The sequence below is a fragment of the Ovis aries genome, chromosome 11, assembly GCF_016772045.2.
Source record: "Ovis aries strain OAR_USU_Benz2616 breed Rambouillet chromosome 11, ARS-UI_Ramb_v3.0, whole genome shotgun sequence".
NCBI classification, from domain to species: Eukaryota; Metazoa; Chordata; class Mammalia; order Artiodactyla; family Bovidae; genus Ovis; species Ovis aries.
The window spans coordinates 7,608,242-7,627,337 of NC_056064.1; positions in this window are offsets into that span (position 1 = coordinate 7,608,242).

A 19,096-nucleotide genomic window follows, 5' to 3' on the forward strand; every position below is an offset into this window, starting at 1 on the left:
TTGCTTTTTCACTCTCAGTCTTTTTTTTTTTTTTTTTTTTAATGAATACAAGCACTGCTATCAGGGAAAGCCTCCCACAGAGACTCAAGGCTGTCCCGGGCATCAAAGAGCCTGGGGCAGTCTGTTGCTTATCCGGATGTGCGCCCAGCTTACCACTCAGTTCTCTCTGCAGCTACTCTTCAGGATTTGTGATAACAGAAGGGAGCAGTGTTATAAAACATGAGGAGATCCTCTAAGCCATTGGTGATTGAACCCATAGTGTTCATCCCTGTATGAAAAAGAAAGTGTGTTAGTCAATCAGTCGTGTCTGACTCTTTGTGACCCCATGGACTGTAGTCCGCCAGGCACCTCTGTCTATGGGATTCTCCAGGCAAGAATACTGGGGTGAGTTGCCGTTCCCTTCTCCAGGGCATCTTCCCCACCCAGGGATTGAACCCTGGTCTCCTGCATTACAGGCAGATTATTTACCGTCTGAGCCATCAGGGAAGCCCTCTTCTATACATACTTAATATTCAGTGTCTCAACCAGCAAATGTGCTGCTCTGACAAGTGGAAAGATCTTGTGTCCCACAAGAGAGTGGCTGATGGGAGAGGAAAGCCAGCTGGGAACCCTGGGGGAAGGTAATTCGTACAGCAGACCAATCATTTGAATAATTAATACATGACTTCCTTAACTCTACACAGTCATTTGAGTTCACACACATGAATGGCCATTACATAATTAGACTCTAGGTGAGGAAGATTAGGATAAATTTCCCTCGGGACTGGTACTCACAGTTATCAAATGCTTACTGAACACTGGTTATCTGGGAGTCCAGAGGGTGGGAGATAGAAACAGGACTATTTCACCAGCTGCAACACGTGTTTGACTCTGAGGCGGCTCCTCATACTTGCTGGATTTAGTGTGCATCACACTTTAGGGGCTTTTATGGTAGTTACACATGTGCCCTGGTGCCTGAGACCTGATGGCACCTCAACAAAGGGCTATGTGGATTGTGGAAGAGGCTGGGAACGGGTGTGACGGGGAGTTGGCAAATTGGCGTGGCTGCAAGCTGGGTTCCTAAAGGCTCTGAGGCCGCAGAGCTGAGAAAGTCAGATCTGGTGGGTGGCAACTGGGTCTACACCTAACGTGAGTTGGTCCCAGGTAAGAATATAAATATTAGACTAATGTGCCATGTGTATAAATAAGAAGAATTTATAGCCAAACAAGTAAACAGTTAAATAATATATTTATATTTTAATTAACATATTCTAGCTCTTTATTTCAATAAATACAGCTTCATCACAACAAAACAAACATACTTTCATGAAAATGTTTCTTGGCTGCGCAGGTATCAGTTGCGGACCACAGGCTCAGCAGGTGCGGCTTGCAGGCTTAGCCACACCATAGCACATGGGATCTTAGTTCCCCAATCAGAGACTGAACCCGAATCCCCTGCATTGGAAAGCAAATTCTCAACCCCTAGACCAGTGTTCTTGCCTGGAGAATCCCAGGGATGGCGGAGCCTGGTGGGCTGCCGTCTATGGGGTCACACAGAATCGGACACAACTGAAGTGACTTAGCAGCATCGGCAGCAGACCACCAGGTAAGTCTCCACGACAACAAAATGTTTTAAAAGATACATAAAGCTGTGGTTCTTAACATGACCTAAGGCCAGCAAAATAACAAAAATAACTGACTGTAATTGTTCCTACAGTGAATATTAATTTCAGTTTCCTTGGTGTTTTTTCCTTCTCGAGGTTTATCAATGTATATAATACACATTACTTATTTTCCATGACTTTTGAAATATATTCATTTATAATAATAAAGGGAAAGAAGTATAATACTTTTGATTATATTTTGTAAGATAATCTAAGTATTAGTAAATTGAGTAAAATGAAATTTACTTCTAAATATGTTGTGTATGATTTTTCTTTTACTCTAAATCACATTAAATTATCTCATTTTGAGATTGCGGATTAGCTGCATTCTATATAACAATCATCAGATGCATTTTTTAAACCTACATTGCATGTTGAGAATTTTTCCCCTGCTTTTTTGTGGTTGTTTTCTCCTTTTTTCTCTTTTGTTTTCACTTTTTAAATTTATTTTTAAAAATCTATTTATGTATTTATTCACCGTACTGGGTCTTCATTGCTGCACGCAGGCTTTCTCTAGTTGCAGCGAGGAGGGGCTTCTCTCTAGTTGCCGTGTGTGTGCTTCTTATTATGATGGCTTCTCTTGTTTTGGAGTGTACTTGACACTGAAAAGTGAACTCCCCAGGTCAGTAGGTGCCCAAAATTCTACTGGAGAAGAGTGGAGAAATAACACCAGAAAGAATGAAGAGAAGGAGTCACAGTGAAAACAATGCCCAGTGGTGCATGCGACTGGTGATGGAAGTAAAGTCCGATGCTGTAAATAACAATATTGCACAGGAACCTGGAATGTTAGGTCCATGAATCAAGGTAAATTGGAAGTGGTCTAACAGGAGATGGCAAGAGTGAACATTGACCTTTTAGGAATCAGTGAACTAAAATGGATTGGAATGGGCAAATTTAACTCAGATGACCATTATATCTACTACTGTGGGCAAGAATCACTTAGAAGAAATGGAGAAGCCCTCAGAGTCAACGAAAGAGTCCAAAATGCAGTACTTGGATGCAATCTCAAAAAAGACAGAATGATCTCTGTTCTTTTCCAAGGCAAACCATTTAATATCACGGTAATTCAAGTCTATGCCCCAACCAGTAATGCTGAAGAAGCCGAATTTGAATGGTTCTATGAAGACTGACAAGACCTTCTAGAACTAACACCCAAAAAAGATGTCCTTTTCATTATAGGAGACTGCAATGCAAAAATAGGAAGTCAAAGGATACCAGGAGTAACAGGCAAGTTTGGCCTTCGAGTACAGAATGAAGCAGGGCAAAGGCTAGCAGAGTTTTGTCAAGAGGATGCACTGTTCATAGCAAACACTCTCTTCCAACAAGACAAGAGAAGACTCTACACGTGGGCATCACCAGATAGTCAATATTGAAATCAGATTGATTATATTCTTTGCAGCCAAAGATGGAGAAGCTCTATACAATCAGCAAAAACAAGACTGGGAGTTGATTGTGGCTCATATCATGAACTCATTACTGCCAAATTTAGACTTAAATTGAAGAAAGTAGGGAAAACCACTAGACCATTCAGGTATGGCCTAAGTCAAATCCCTTATGATTTATACAGTAGAAGTGAGAAATAGATTCAAGGGATTAGATCTGATAAACAGAGTGCCTGAAGAGCTATGGATGGAGGTTTGTGACATTGTACAGGAGGCAGTGATCAAGACCATCCCCAAGAAAAAGAAATGCAAAAAGGCAAAATGATTGTCTGAGGAGGTCTTACAAATAGCTGAGAAAAGAAGTGAAAGGCAAAGGAGAAAAGGAAAGATATACCCATCATAGACTTCCAAAGAATAGCAAGGAGAGATAAGAAAGCCTTCCTCAGTGATCAATGCAAAGAAATAAAGGAAAACAATAGAATAGAAAAGACTAGCGATCTCTTCAAGAAAATTAGAGATACCAAGGGAACACTTCATGCAAAGATGGGCACAGTGAAGGACAGAAATGATATGGACCTAACAGAAGCAAAAGATATTAAGAAGAGGTGGCAAGAATACACAGAAGAACTGTACAAAAAAGTTCTTCGAGACCCAGATAATCATGATGGTGTGATCACTCACCTAGAGCCAGACATCCTGGAGTGAAGTCAAGTGGGCCTTAGAAAGCATCACTACGAACAAAGCTAGTGGAGGTGATAGAATTCCAGTTGAGCTGTTTCAAATCCTGAAAGATGATGCTGTGAAAGTGTTGCACTCAATATGCCAGCAAATTTGGAAAACTCAGCAGTGGCCACAGGACTGGAAAAGGTCAGTTTTCATTCCAATCCCAAAGAAAGGCAATGCCAAAGAATGCTCAAACTATCGCACAATTGCACTCATCTCACATGCTAGTAAAGTAATGCTCAAAATTCTTCAAGCCAGGGTTCAACAGTACGTGAACAGTGAACTTCCAGATGTTCAAACTGGATTTAGAAAAGGCAGAGGAACCAGAGATCAAATTGCCAACATCTGCTGGATCATGGAAAAAGCAAGAGAGTTCCAGAAAAACATCTATTTCTGCTTTCCTGACTATGCCAAAGCCTTTGACTGTGTGGATCACAACAAACTGAAAAATTTTTTAAGAGATGGGAATACCAGACCACCTGACCTGCCTCCTGAGAAATCTGTATGCAGGTCAGGAAGCAACAGTTAGAACTAGACATGGAACAACAGACTTCTTCCAAATCATGATAGGAGTACATCAAGGCTGTATATTGTCCCCCTGCTTATTTAACTTATATCCAGAGTATATCATGTGAAATGCTGGTTTAGATGAAGCCCAAGCTGGAATCCAAATTGCCAGGAAAAATAGCAATAACCTCAGAGACACAGATGATACCACTCTTCTGGCAGAAAGGGAAGAAGAATTAAAGAGCCTTTTGATGAAGGTGAAAGAGGAGAGTGAAAAAGCTGGCTTAAAACTCAACATTCATAAAGTTAAGATCATGGCATGCGGTCCCATCACTTCATGGCAAATAGATGGGGAAACAATGGTAACAGTGTCAGACTTTATTTTCTTGGGCTCCAAATTCACTGCAGATGGTGACTGCACCCATGAAATTCAAAGACGCTTGCTCCTTGGAAGAAAAGTTATGACCAACATAGTTAGCATATTAAAAAGCAGAGACACTACTTTGCCAACAAAGGTCCAGCGAGTCAAAGCTATGGTTTTTCCAGTAGTCATGTATGGATGTGAGAGTGGGACCATAAAGAAAGCTGAGCGTCGAAGAATTGATGCTTTTGAACTGTGATGTTGGAGAAGACTCTTGAGAGTCCCTTGGACTGCAAGGAGATCCAACCAGTCCATCCTAAAGGAAATCAGTCCTGAATATTCATTGGAAGGATTGATGCTAAAACTGAAACTCCAATACTTTAGCCACTTGATGCAAAGAACTGACTCATTGGAAAAGACTCTGATGCTGGGAAAGATTGAAGGCAGGAGGAGAAGGGGATGACAGAGGATGAGATGGTTGGATGGCATCACCAACTCAATGAACATGAGCTTGAGCTTCGGGAGTTGGTGATGGACAGGGAAGCCTGGCGTGCTGCAGTCCATGGGGTCGCAAAGAGTTGGACACGACTGAGCGACTGAACTGAACCGAGCTGAGACTGTTGGCACAAGCACTTCGGTGGTGGTGGCACATGGGCTTAGTTGCCCATGGCTAGTAGCATCTTTCTGGACCAGGGATCTAACCCATGTCCTCTGCATTAGCAGGCAGATTCTTAACCAATGGACCACCAAGGAAGTTCTTCTTTTTTCCTTTTTTTATGCTGAACATTTTTTAATCACATTTTAAAATAATTTTTATTAAACCTAGAAATTTTCCATTGTTTGCTATAAATATTGATTTGCCCATTGCCACAAAAAAGTGTAATTATTCTTGATTAAATTTGGACACATATTATTTTATCCTCTAATTTAAGAAATTCTCTTCCATATGGTTTATTACAGAATATTGAATGTTAGTCCCTATGCTATACAATGGGATCTTGCTACTGTTTATCCATTCTATAAATAATAGTTTGTTAATCCCAAACTCCCAATCTGACCCTCTCCACCTCCTCTTCCCTTGGGAACCGGAAGTCAAGCCTGTTCTCTTTGTCTGTGAGTCTGTTTCATAGATGAGTTCATTTGGGTCGTCTTTTAGATTTCACATATAAGTGATATCGCTTGATATTTATTTTTCTCTTTCTGGCTTACTTCACTTTGTACAACAATCTCTAGATCCAGCCAATGTAGCTACAATAGCATTGCTTCATTCTCTTTTATGGATGAGTAATATTCCATTGTATATATGTGTGTGGATATATATATGTATATATACTGTATCTTCTTTATCCACTCATCTGTTCATGGACATTTAGGCTGTTTCCATGTCTTGGCTATTATAAATAGTGCCACTACGAGCATCGGGGTGCGTGTCTCTCTTTTAATTATAGTTTTGTCTGGATATATACTCAGGACTGGAATTGCTGGGTCATAGGACAACTCTATCTTTAGTTTTTTAAAGAACCTCAATCTTATTCTGCTAGTGGCTGCATTAATTTACATTCCCACCAGCATTGTAGGAGGGCTCCCCTTTCTTCATATCCTCCCCAGCATTTGTTATTTTTAGGCTTTTTATTGATGGTCATTCTGACCGATGTGAGTGGTACCCTTTGTGCCACCTGTAAACTTGATTTGCATTTCTCTAGTAATCAGTACGGAGAAGGCAAAGGCACCCCACTCCAGTACTCTTACCTGGAAAATCCCATGGATGGAGGAGCGTGGTGGGCTGCAGTCCATGGGGTCGCTAAGACTCGGATACGATTGAGCGACTTCACTTTCACTTTTCACTTTCCTGCATTGGAGAAGGAAATGGCAACTCACTCCAGTGTTCTTGTCTGGAGAATCCCAGGGACGGGGGAGCCTGGTGGGCTGCCGTCTGTGGGGTCGCACAGAGTCAGACACGACTGAAGCAACTTAGCAGCAGTAGCAGCAGCAGTAATTAGTAATGTTGAGCTTCTTTTCTTGTGCCCATTGGTCATCTGAACACATACAATTTTATGCATAATCTAAGAATATCATTTGCCTCTGTTGAATACTATTTTTATTTTGCTGTTTATTCAATATTTTAAAAATTAATTGTAGTAGTTTCGTATATATATATTTTTTGCATGCAAGTGATGTTTCATTTCAGTCGAGAACCTAAGCGATTCCAAACACAGACACCTTAATTGGCCAAAAGTGACCATGTAAAATTTTGCCATAGCAGTAACAAAATATTGCTTTTGGACTGAGGATATGAAAATACATAATAGCTATTTCTAGGATCTCTTTCCCATCTAAAATAATTTTACTGTAAAATGAAATATTAAATTTAATTCTGCCATATTGGTGCAATGGAAAATTGTAATCATTAATTTGAATTGAATTGGCTCTTGCTAGAAACATATTTACGCTGTCAGAAGGACATGACAGCTATTTTTCAGGATGACTGTCCAATAAGCACAGTAAAGCTCCAGATGTTTTTGGTTTTCACATTTAATTTCAGGTTTTATAAATGCAATTTTCTTCATATGCTATTATTGGACAGGCCAGAATTGCGTTTGGCTTCCTGAGTTATAACTTTGTTATCAACAAATCTTCTTGTTGCTGTTGTTGTTCTCATCGTTTTAATGAATAATGAAGCGTTCATTTACTGGAGAAGATGAAGTTGCAGGGATTTCATCTTTCCAAATGTGAGTTGGAAGGTTTCTTTGTTCATTTTCTTTTGATTATTGAGAACTTTATTAAGCAAAAAATTTCTAAAATCCTTTTTTTTTATGTGGGTCATGCGCAGCAGAAGTCCGCTCACTTGCATTGTTTTCAGTTGTTGAAAATTTAAGTAGAATGCTCCTTTAAAAATTGAGGTACAGTTGATTTACAATGTTATGTTAATTTCCACTGTACAACAAAGTGATTGTTATACATACAATATACATACACACGCACATATATATGCTTTTCCGTTATGTTTTCTCACAGGCTATTGAATCCAGTTCCCTGCGCTGTATAGTAGGATCTTGCTGCTTCTCCATTCTGTATATGGATGCCAGCAGAGCTGGCATCTGCTCGCCTGAAACTCTCCATTCATCCTTCCCTACTGCCCTCTCCCCTTTGGCAACGATGAGCCTGTTCTCTGAGTAAGCGGACTGCTTTCTGTTTCTTTTCCCTGCACCTTCTCCCTTCTCTGAGCTCCGCTTTTGGCTGCACCGTGTGGGGAATCTTAGTTCCCCATCCAGGCGTTGAAGCCGTGCCCCCGCCGTGAAGTGCAAAGTCTTAACCCCTGGACTTGCAGCGAAGTCCCTGAGCTCCACCTTTGTACTTTACATCTCTATGAAGATCTTGTGCTCATTTTCAAGATTATTTAAATAAAACTAAAATGGATATCTAAATTTTTGACACATTCACATTTTATTCACATGTTAGTGAAAACGCCATTTTAGCGTTCAGTGTGTGTCTAGTTGCCACTGCACTTGTTCACCTGGTTGCCAACTCCTGTTTCCTGAATGTTGCATCTGAACCTGCATATGTACAAATTTAAGAGTAATGTGAATTATTTAATGATATAAAATATCCTTTAGCGCTCACTTGCAGCAGTTGGCCAATACCAGAGCCAGGCACCTCTGGGGAAATGATACCTTGTTATGCAGGAATCTATGCATTCAAGCTAGCTGAGGGGAAGGATTTGAAGCAGTGAGTTGATTTGTCTTTTTTCCTTAAGTGCTTCCTCCGCCTTGCACTTGGAGGCAGTGTCTAGCTCTACGTTAGCGGGAGCACTGCTGGCAAATCTACACGACACTTGGTCTCAGTCCCTTTGTGTTTCAAGGACAAAGGGTCAGAAGTGTAAGGAAGTAACCTCTTGGGATCTGAACAGTGTGCATCATGAGAACAAATGTTTAGGGTTTATGAACCCTGCTGCGGCAGTACCGACTGCCAAACTCCAAATGATGGGCATGCTCACATTCCGTAATACACCTATTGCGGTATTTGTAGGGTCCTCTAAAGTTCATGGCTGGGTCTCTTTTACCTAGGTTAAGGGCTATGGTGGGCCGTTTGGATGTTGTCTTTGGAAGAGTGAGAATCGATAGAGGGTGGGATCCCTGGCAGACCAGCTACTAGGAGAAAGGAGCCCCACCAGATGAGATTTGGGAGAGAGAGAAGCAGCAGATTACCATGAGGCTAAATGAGGCTAAAGCTTCTGAGTCTTTCACTTGCACAGACTTTTCCAAGACCCATACCTATTTTTGTGTTCTTTTTCTTAGCAATGGCCCCCAGCCTAGAAAACATAAGGTAGGTTTAACAAGACTCAAGCCAGGCAGGTTCAGGGCAGTTCAGGATTGGTCCTCCTTCTGGCAGTGACCTGGAGTACTCAGCAGAGATACTGTTGGTGCCTCTGGAGTTCTCAGAGGCATTTGAGCTGAAGCGGAGCCCTGGGCCAACCCAGTCTAGTTTCACAGTAACATCAGAAACCCCAGCAGTGAGATTAATACAAATCCGAAGAACAGAGCTGATCAAGAGAAATATAATGCAAATTACAGGTGCAACTTTGAGTTTTCTAGTTGTTACATTTAAACAAGTAAACAAAGAATCAGATGAAAGTAATTTTAATAACATATTTTATTTAATCCACTGTATCTAAAACATAATCATGTACAGATGTGAGAACTGGACCATAATGAAGGCTGAACACCAAAGAACTGATGTTTTTGAATTGTGGTGCTGGAGAAGACTCTTGAGAGTCCCATGAACTGCAAGGAGATCCAACCAGTCAATCCTGAAGGAAATCAACCCTGAATATTCATTGGAAGGACGGAGGCTGAGGCTGAAGCTCCACCTGAAGGGAGGAGTCGACTCATTGGAAAAGACCCTGATGCTGGGAAAGATCGAAGGCAAAAGGAGAAGGAGGCTGCAGAGGATGAGATGGTAAGACAGCATCACCAACTCAACAGACATGAATTTGAGCAAACTTCAGGAGACAGTGGAGGACAGAGGAGCCTGGTGAGCTATAGTTCATGGGGTCACAAAGAGTTGGACATGACTTAGTGACTAAACAACAAGAAAAATGCAAAGCATTAATGAAGTCCCTCAAATCTGGTGTGTATTTCATCCTGGCCACACACCTTGACTCAGACCACCCACACTTCAACTGCTCAATAGCTACGTGTGGCTGTGGCTAGCATGTCGGGCAGCACGGCTCTAGATAAGCCCTCTGTCTCCACCTGCTCGTCAGTGCTGGCTGGGGCACTGTATTAGTTTCCTACTGCTGCAGTAAGAAGTCACCCCAAACTGAGGGCATAAGACAACGCAAATTTATTCTCTTACAGTTCTGGAAATCAGAAGTTTAAAATGGATCTTGCTAGGCTAAGATATTGGTCAGGTTGCCTTCTTTCTGGAGACATGGTTCCCTTGCCTTTTCCAGCTTCTAGAGGCTGTCCACATTCCTTGGCTCCTAGCCCCGCATCACTCCAACCTCTGCTTCCGTAGTCATATCCCCTCCTCTAGCTCTAACCCTCTTATAGTTCTGCACCCCTCTTATAGGATCTGTGTGATCATGTTGGGTCCACACAGCTAATACAAGATAATCTCCTCATCTCAAGATCCTGCACTTAATGATATCTGCCAAGTCCCCTTTACCATGCAAGATAGCATATTACCTGTTTGGGGATTAAGAGGTGGACATCCTTGGGAGGTGCTTAGGAGAGGCCAAGGCTTCAAGGAAAAGATGCTAGGGCCTCTAGCCAAAGCAGGGTCAGGAAAAAAAAAAAAAAGAATGGCTCTACTTTGTCCAGAAAAAGAAGAAGAATGAGCTGAAAGTCTATGGGAGGAAAGCTAAGGGAAGCTGAAGGCGTTGAACCTGCGAAAGAACCTGGCTCAGGATCACCCCAACCAGCAGGCTCCCAACTTTTTCGGTCATTTGGGAAACGTCACAGTTATTAGTCCTAGAACAGAACTTCTTCTCCAAGGATCATATCCATTCCACACCCCCATCCCACCCCCTCCATCACTATCAGCTACACACACAGACACAGACACACACACATACTCAGCATGAAAATCAGAGGCAGACTGCTCCTAAAGTGCTTGGCAGTAGAATGGATCATTTGAAGACGAACAAATTAACTGAAAAAATAAATATGTACTTTATTTCTTCATAGGAATACTATTAAAATGGAACAGTGGGCTCCTAACCAAGGACTCAGCACTAAATAAGTCAGGGATATGGTCAAAAATACTTCCTAGAAGAAAAGAATATAAAAATCTATAATCACCTAGAACAATAAAACTCTGCTGCTCCAACTTCTATAAAACAGACTTAAATATAGCTACACTGATTACACAAGAGCTCGGCAAGCTGTAAGTGTGTAAAAGTGCCTCTGGATCATATGTTTGAACTAGAACCCAATCCAACGGCTATAAAGTGGTCAATGACAATCTTGCTCAACCTGTTGGAGTTTAGATGGCTCCTTGGAGATGAATTAATGATCTAAGCTCTCTTAGGGATTCTTTTATTTTCTCGTGATATGTTTCACTGGGGCCAACAGAGGTGTTTAAAGCTCTTTCCATGAGTCAGTGTATCGGCAGTCAATGCGTTATTGGGAATGGCAGCCACCCCAGCCAATCTGGTCCAGAGGATTGAAGAAACAAGTGCCCTGGAAGGGGCGGGGCCTGGCCCTGACACACCCACCCAGCGTTTGCTCTGGGAAGGCAGCCCACAGGTGTGGGTGCGGGGAGGCTCTCTGGTTTCGCAGGTAGAACACGGAATCTGGGGCACAGGGCAATCACTAATAAGCAGGTTTTGCATAAAATAGGAGGCATCAAGGTCATCTGCTACAAGAGGCAGATAGAAGTAGGAACAGAGGGAGTAATAAATTAACACCCCTGGTATTCTTGGATGTCACAGTTACCACTTAAACTACATCTGAGTGACCTCAAAGATCCATGACATGCAGCCATTTGTCATTTCGCCAGGACAAGCATCTTAAACACCTTGAGCACGTGGAAACTAACTGAGTGAAAACCAGTCTTCCATCTCTCCATGACACTGTGGTTCTTTGCTTAGAGTGGAGCATACGGGAACTTTCTTCAGGTAACTGAAAAATAACAATAACCAAGATGGTTTTTCCTTTGGAAGAGAAAGTTAGCTGCTGATACTGTTATTAAACTGAAGAGAAATTTAGATGGAAGAATGAGATGTCATAGTCAAAGTCAGCTGCCTTGGGCTGGAAACAATGAATAGGTCCCCTTGCATTCTATTAAAAAAAAGATTTTGAAGAAGTTCTTTGAGTATGGCACAAAAACTGGTCATCACAGGAGAATTAAATTTTAGGGAATGTTGAAAGGAAGGTGAGTATGTGATAAGAGGCTACGCACAACACACAGGTGACCCTTTGATTCTGGAGAACAAGAGTCACTTGTGCATTGCAGGGGTTCAGAACGGCTTGGAAGAATATTGCTCAAGCAAGTCATGGGCTTGGTGCAATTGAAAACCAAACTTGTAGGAGCTGGTTTGGGGAAAGTATGTTTGCAGATAGCAGCCATTGTTCCCAGCTGGAGTTCAGAGGCAGGTTTTGGGTGGAGCCCAAAGCAGGGCAGGGACTTAGTCCTGGAAGGACTAGAACTATCAAAAGAGCCTTGTTAGCCCCCGGGGTAAGGCAGAAATCAGCCAACAGGACCTAGGACAGAGCAAGAAGTCGAAGCTGATCTCAGAGCAAAGTTGACTTTGTGTTGTATCCCCAAGCGTTAGACTAAATATCCTTAATTTTCTTTTTCTAAAGTTAGAACTCGCGGACTTCCCTGGTGGTATACAGTGACTAAGACTCGGAGCTCCCAAAGCAAGGGGCTGGGGTTCAATCCCTAGTCAGGGAACTAGATCCCACATGCCACAACTAAGTGTTCACATTCCGCAACTAAAGATTCCACATGCAGCAATTAAAAGGAAAAAAAAAAAAAAAGATTTTACATACCCAAACTACAAGATTTTGCATGCTGCAACTAAAACAAGATCGAAGACCCCGTGTGTCACAATGAAGACCTGGCATGACCAAATAAATACATATTTTAAATAACAACATAAAGTTAGAATTGGTCCTAGAAATTGTGAGAAGGCTGAGCCTACAGATTTGGGAGAAGGATCGAGGGCTATTAGGTGTAAGAGGAGAGGGCTCCAGAGCTGGGAACCTGGAAGGGGGTGAGAAAAATTGCCCATTGAGAAGTAACTGGAGGGTCAGACTGTTGGAGAGCCAACTAACAGCTAAATCAGGTGCTATAGCATCTGGTTGTCCTCACTGGAGAAATTTTACAGGAAGTTCTTTCTCTCTCTGGATAAAGGATAAAATCTGTACTATGTCTATTTGACTCAGCGGGGATGTGCAGTTCCCAAGATCCCTTTCTCTGTATGATTCCAGGTAGGAGTTGGCCAAAAGAGGAACTTGCGTGAGATTTGGAAGATGGAGGGGAAACAGCAGCCATCACCCTCCTTTATCTATCTCTACCGTACCCCATTTAGTAAGTTAAATTGGCCATTTTGAACATAAGAAAAGTTCTTTCTACCTGAGGTATCCAAAGAGATACCTAGTGGTTGGAAGACACAAATAAATTGCCTAGGCCTCTTATAGAATCTGATATTAAATGAATATGCTTTAAGACCTTGTGAATTATATTAGAAACTTAAAAACAATCACCAGGATACCACTGAGCATCTTTATCTTTTTTTTAAAATATACTTATTTGGCTGTTTCAGGTCTTAGTTGCTGCATGCAGGATCTAGTTTCCCGACCAGGGATTGAACCCTAGGCCCCCTGCATTGGAAGCGTGGAGTCTTAGCCCCTGGACCAGCAGGGAAGTCCTCACATTGAGCATCCTTAGATGGAACCCTGAAACATTTCGTTAGAGGCTTGCTAAGATAGGCAGAAGACATTCCGGCAAGGAAAGAGCAGTCACCTTCTTCATTTTTGGACATTATAGAAATCAAGAAAATGAAAGAATGAGAAGTATAAGTCTTCATTTGGGAGCAAAGGAAATGAAAGGTGGAGACTATTTCAACATATCTTTATCACACTGAGTTTCCCCAGCCACAGACATGGTGTCATCTCTCTGTTTGCTTAGGAATCCTTTTAGGCCTTTAAATTTTTTCATAGATGTTTGACAATATATATGAATTAAGACTTATCCCTATATAGCTTTGTAGATTTTGATCCTATTATGAATAGTATTTTTAAAATCTAATTTTCTAATTGTTTCCTTTCTTTTTTTTTTTTCAAGTTTCTTTTGTCTGGAAATGGTAGTCAACTTTTTCACCAGGTCTGAGGATTTGTCTGGAGTGGTTCTTGATTAGAAATTTTATCTCTTACTTTTCACACAAAAATTAGTTTTCCTGATGTAAAACATGCAAATTTCACAACGTAAACCTAGGATTTGATACTGTGTATTGATTTTCCTTGACTTAACAATTAACGTTTATTTAATTCTTACTGGAAGCCATATGGTCTATGGAAGTGTTTTGCAAAGCATGTCTCATTGATTAGGAGGAGGTTTTCATATTTCATACTATAATTTCTCAGAGATTCACAAAGGCCCTGAGAAGTCCTGTAAAGAAACCTCTCTACCTCAGTTAAATCCTGCATTCCAAATTTATTTCATCACATAACTCCTTTTCAGGCAATACCTTTCAGCCTTCTGAGGAACTGTTTTTTACAAAGCGCTCCGTTTGGGAAATGATGGTTTCAGGGAATAGTTATTGTGAAAATTGGTTAACTCCAGGACTGTCGTAAAGAATCTATTGTCTCTGTTACTACATTCTGTGGAAGCTAAGCTGGGTAGAACAAGGCTCTATTTGGCATTTTCTGATCCTACTCTTGGTGTTTAACAATAACACCCTATGGGTTAATGCTAGCATGATGAAAAGAAAGAAAAATATGCATATTGGTCTTCATGAGCCTACTTATTACCTCTGTTCCCTGGGAAAGGACCGCAGCTGGTCACAGTGGGAGAACGTCCTTGCAATTCTATTGCTATCTTTTGCCTGTTATGGAGATGACATTTTTTTCTGCTGCTATTACTCTTCCTGTTCAACCCCAGACCATCAGCTCTTCTGTAATGTTTTTTCCTTACATTGTGCAGAACCGCATATGTTTACTGAAAGCAGTCCTTTCTGTGTTCTGGATTATGTACAAAGGCTACAGTTCATCAGAGTATAACTAAATAACTGGCAATGGAAAAGGCCCACAAGGAGGGACAAAGTTTATCAGGGAAAAAAGGTTCTAGTTATTAATATATAGGTTTTCCTTGTATTGCTATTTCTTATCAGTGTTTATTAGAGCATTTGAAAGGATAATGATGAAGTTCATCCTCATGTACATCAAAATCATTTGTGAGCTCTGAAAAAATAGACATAAGAAACTGGTCCCTATCTGGGACTTTCTGAATTGGAATCTCCAGGGAGCAGCTTAAGCATTTACACCCTGGCTTTTGTGATGTGGCCTTTCTGTTTTCGTAAACCACTTTCCCATACGGCTCTGCCTATGTTCTTCTTCTGATTTTGATGTAAAATAATAAAGAATATTTTTAAAGAAAATAAATCAATTTCAAAATCACTTCCAAAACCCTAACACATTTTTTTTTTCCTTGTCTGGCTCTAGTTGCTGTTTAAGTAGAGAAATTTGTGAATTCTGAATTTGTCACTTAGCATTTTGTTTAAAAATGTTTCCAGGCTTTCATGTAGTAATAATAATTGTCACTTTAGGAATCATAATATTCCAACAAGTACTTATTTGTGTTGCAATTTAGCTAACCATTTCCTCACTACTGGACATTTAAGCTGTTTATTTTTGGCTGCTCTAGAGAAAATGGCAATGAAGAACTTGGTATGTATGCACTTTGCTTTTCTTTTGAATCAGTTCCCTTGGGATAATTTTCTTGAAATCTGGTTATTGGGTCAAAGGATATGAACGTTTTTTTTTATGACTTTTGTTAATGATTACTAAATTGCTTTCCAAAAGGTTGAAGAAATTCACAAAGTCATGCCCCAACTCCACAGCTTAATTGCTGAGGTTTTCAGGGAGTGGCAAGCAGTACTAGAAGTCTGCTGGGTGTTCCCATAACAGGTAGAAGACATTGTTCTGTTACCAGCCCTGTTACCTCACTCCTCCCTTCTCCAGCAGATCTTCTCAACCCCGGAATCAAGCTGGGGTCTCCTGCACTGCAGGTGGATTCTTTACCAACTGAGCTATCAGGGAGTGGGTAAACGTATCTACAGTTCTCTGCCTCTTCTCCCGCCCAGAGGTGGAGCCTGCTGACACTCTTCCCTTGGACCCTGGAACCTGGACTATCGTGTTAACATCTGTTGACCAATAGAATATAGCCCAGTGATGCTGCCTAGGTCTGGATGTTGGTCTTAAGAAGCCTGGCAGGCTCAGCTTTCATCCTCTCAGAACCCCAAGCCACTACACAGCTTCGTTGCTGGAGAGCACATGGAGAGAGAGGGAAATCCCTGGCTAGTCCAGCTGTCCCAGCCATAGCAGTTGAGGCACCAGACAAAGGTGACTCCCTCGTGAATTCTCCAACCTCAGTCAAGTCACCCAGCCAACATCTGGAGCTGATAATCAAGGGTTGTTTTAAGCCATTTGTTTGGGGGGTGAACTGAAGTAATACATTTTATTTTGGTGAATGTCAAATGCCGAGGCATGCCAGTGATACATTCGAGCTTCCTTAACCCCGTTCCAAGCAGAATGAAACTCACTGACATTCACCACCTCTCATCCCACCTCTGTACTGACCTCTGTCACGGAACTGACCCCGCTGTGCCCTCTTTATGTCCATTTGCATCTGCTTTCCCTACCACATTGTGGGTATTCACCTTGGTAACCGCAACACTTTTCAGTAGGCCTGGCACAAAATAGTTGTCAATAGGGACTTCCCTAGTGGTCTAGCGGTTAAGAATTGCAAGATAGGGGGCCCAGGTTCAATCCCCGGGTGGGGAACTAAAATCCCATATGTCATGGGGCAACTAAGCCTGGGCTCTGCAACCACTGAACCCTGGCACCCTGGACCCTGTGCACCATACCTAGAAAGCCCCCACGCCACAACGAAAGCCCCCACATGACACAATGAAGCTCCTGAGTGCCACAACTAAGACATGATGTAGCCAGATAAACACACACTAAAGAGTAGTTGTGAGTACTTATTTGCTTTGTGAATCTTGACTTGCTCTTGATTGAGTGATAAAAGCACTTGAAATGCAATGAGTTTTTGTTCCTGGGCTCAGCACTGTGCAAGGTATTTTATGTTGAATATCTCATTTAGCGGTCACAACAATCCCATGAAGTAGGTCTTATTATGATCTTCATTTTGGAGGCGAGGAAACAGAGGCTAGGCAAAGTTACTTGAGGCAACAAGTGTACTTGCGCTGATCAAGGCAATGCTTTAGGCTTTGGCAGCAAGAAGATGAACAAAGTCACTTCCGTAGGGTGGCCAAAACCTACTGACATCTGGTTAGATGCCTGTGTCATAGTGGACAGCACTCTCTCTGAGAGGGCTGCCTTCCAACTGCAGGAATGTCATGGAGGCTTGTGCAGGGCAAGTTCTGCACAAGGGGATACAGCCCAAGGTCAGGTAGGGGCTAAAATCCAGGCTGTGCTCACCATGGTGCCTGGCATAGAGCTGTCTCTCTGGGGGAAGGGACACTTGTTGCTTAATCTGTACAGTGTCACTGGGTGGGTTAGTGGCAGTCTTGGGTAAAATGTGCTAGTCTACAGGAAACTGGAATGCCTGATCAAACAGAAGATAGAGATGACTAAGAAACATGCCAGGTTTTAGAATGGATAGAGCAAGGAGACGGTTCCAGAGAAACACCCGAGTATGTGGAGCCTGAGGGCAATGGAAAATCTGGGTGTGGTATCTGAGCTGCCATATTGCTATGTGCGGTTCACCATCACTTTGGCTAAATGTCTCATCCCCGGGAAGTTCCTATCTTTCTGCCATTGTTTGAGACTTCCAGACCTTGCTGTTTCAGTCCATCCCAGCTGCAATGGTGCACAGTAAGTTATGCAAACTAGCAAAAATATTTCCTAAAGATTACAAACCTTGCCAGAGAGGGCTTACCACAATTTTTCTTAGAGGGTCCAAGCAATTCAATGTCCATACAGCACCCAGCATGTAGGGCCTCATGGATCCCGACAGTTAACCCAAAAGAGATGCCTCTCATGGAATAAAATGAGATAGGTAACTGTCTCTGATTGCTCCTCTATACGCACGAGTGGAGCTAGAGCTGAAGGACAGAAACTGGTTTGGAGTAGAACTTCACCCTGTCTGAAATAGCTTGCAGAGTTCCTCACGCTCCACTTCAAAACTGGAAAAAACAGGGAAGAGTGGAGAGGGCTCTGGGAAATGGCTAACAATACCCCTGTCAGACACCCACTGCATAGAACCAGAATTAAGATCTTCAAAATGTAGCTGGAAAATTCCCCAGAACGATGTAGCGGTGATGGTGTCCGAGGCTGGCTAGTACTAATTTGAGGCCCTTTCATCATAGCCACTTGGATGGGGCCTCTGCCTTGTGAAGATGTGGCACATGGGTCCAGACAGGCTGAAGGGGACAGCCCCCTTTTATCACCTGCTGAATGACATCACATTCTCTTGTACCACCTGCCATCTACGGGTTCAAGAAAGATGGGCACTATATCAGTTTCCTAAGGCTGCTGTAACAAAGCACCACCAACTGGGCAGCTTAAAAGAATGGAAATGTATTGTCTCACAGTCCAGGGGGGATTAAGTCCCAAACCAAGATGGCAGCAGGGCTCTGTTCCCTCTGAAGCCTGCCCGGGACTCCTTCCTCGGCTATTGCCTGCTCCTGGTGGTTTGTGGGCCATCTTTGGCATTTGGTGGCTCACAGATGCATAAATCCAATCCACCGGCATCACAGGATATTCCCCGTTTCCCTGTCTTCACAAGGCCATCTTCTTATAAAGACACCAATCATTTTGCATTAGGGGTCCAATCTACTCCAATACCACCTCAGCTCAACTGATTATATCTGCAGCGGCTCTATTTCCAAATAAAGTCTCATTCCGAGGTACTGGGGGTTAGGACTTCATCACTGGGGAGGACTTCATCACAGCAGACACGTTCCTGCATAAAACTGCTTTCTGGACTCCTAAATCTGCTTCTAGTATCGTGAACTGGTTAATCCATGGGTTCCGAGTCAGATTTCTCAGGTTAAAAATTTTGTGTCTCATACAGATGGCCCATAAACGCATGAAAAAATGCTCAACATCACTCATTATTAGAGAAATGCAAATCAAAACTACAATGAGGTATCACGTCACTCTGGTCAGAATGGCCATCATCAAAATGTCTACAAACAATAAATGCTGGAGAGGATGTGGAGGAAAGGGGACACTCTTGCACCGTTGGTGGGAATGTAGATTGATACAGCCACTGTAGAAGACAGT